Here is a 1,693-nt window from a genome sequence, read left to right as displayed (position 1 = left end):
TTCTAATTTTGGAAAATCTTCTCTTTAATGAGGTGGAACTCATTATCCACTAATAATACTTTATTTACTTTTTTTCTCTACCTCTAATTTACTTTACCAATTTTACGTTAAAAAGCCAAAATTAAAGTGCATATTCTATAGAAACAGATGTAGTATTTATTTATGAAGAGCATACCATCAAAATTGAATAATGTTATACTATGACATCTTTACATACATATGATACTTAATAAAAATTATAGTAATTTCTATTCTTAAAATATGATAATTATTCTTTATGATTTCAAATAAAATTATTCATACAAGGTTACTAGCTATTCCTATACGATGTACCCTCCATCCCATTCAAAATGTCCTCCGGTTTAGTTTATTTCATTCAAGATGTTCATTTTCTATATTTGAAAATACCTCTCTCACTCTCTCTTTCTCGTCTTTCCTTACTAAAATATTCAACTATTCCCTACGTTCTAATTTAGTTGAATCGTATTTCTTTTTGGATTGTTTCAAGTCCCAGCTAAGCTGAATCATTTCTTTTTTTTGACAAAAAAACAAAACATCTAACCACTCTTACTTCATCATGTACGTTAATCTCTTTTTATCTTTCCTACTTTATTCATCTCTCCTATTTTTCAACACAATTTTCTAATCTCTGTACCCAAAAGTTTTAACTCAACTTAATTAGGACGGATGAAATACTTTTTTCACTCTACTTCACGCACTCTCAACTACTCCACCTAAAATTCCGTGTCATTTAAGAATATGGACGGGGAAGTACATAAAATTACTACAGAATCCAACAAGATATAGAAAAATAATAAAACCAGAATGCATAAACAGGACCTGAACATGTTATCAATGGGTTCCAAGTTCGATATCCATACCAATTGTGCCACGGGATTATACAACAGATTTTGCGTACATATATTGTACCGTATTTGTATCCTAAAAACAAAAACTTTTGAAACGGCACAAGTTTTAATGTAAAATTAATAAAATAAGAGTGAAATAGAAAGAAAAGTGTGTTAATAGAAATGGATCCCGCCTCATTAGAGAGAAATAAATTTCTTTAAATAGAAAGTTTCGAATTTTAACGACGGACTAAAACTGATCTAATTTATTTTTGAGTGGACAAATGGAGTATATAGGAAAACTTCGAACGGGTGAAGTGGCCACACCCTAGCTCCGCTCCTGCATGGTAGTGTTTACAATATTGCATGTTACGTGCCACGTAGCACACGAGGTTGGAAATACTTTATAACTTTAATTAAGGATCAGGCAAACTCATAGTTTAGGATGTTAAGTTAGGTAATTAACACTAGTTATTGAGTAATTTGAGGTATAAAGTTTAGGATTCATCCACTTATGTGTTGTTTTTAGAGCTAACAAGAGTGTCGAATTCTTGATACAAAAATAGGTCTAAAACGAACTTAAACGGAGTTGAACGGGCCAATATCGACAATTTGCCCGTCGGGCATTTTCTAGGCGAAGAAATATCCGGCCAGGTGTTCTGGCTGGAATTGCACTTCAAAATACGAAGAATTCGCCTGGTCGGTCGTTTTCCACCCAAAGAAACGCCCGCTTGGGCGTTGCAGCAGTTTACGGGATCCAGACAGAACGCCCTTGTATTGCCTATTTTTCACTTCAAGTATAAAATGGAATTCACACATTTCGATCCTCAACTTCAACACACACG

This window comes from Salvia hispanica, chromosome 4, assembly GCF_023119035.1.
Source record: "Salvia hispanica cultivar TCC Black 2014 chromosome 4, UniMelb_Shisp_WGS_1.0, whole genome shotgun sequence".
Lineage (NCBI taxonomy): Eukaryota > Viridiplantae > Streptophyta > Magnoliopsida > Lamiales > Lamiaceae > Salvia > Salvia hispanica.
This window is presented reverse-complemented; position numbering follows the sequence as displayed.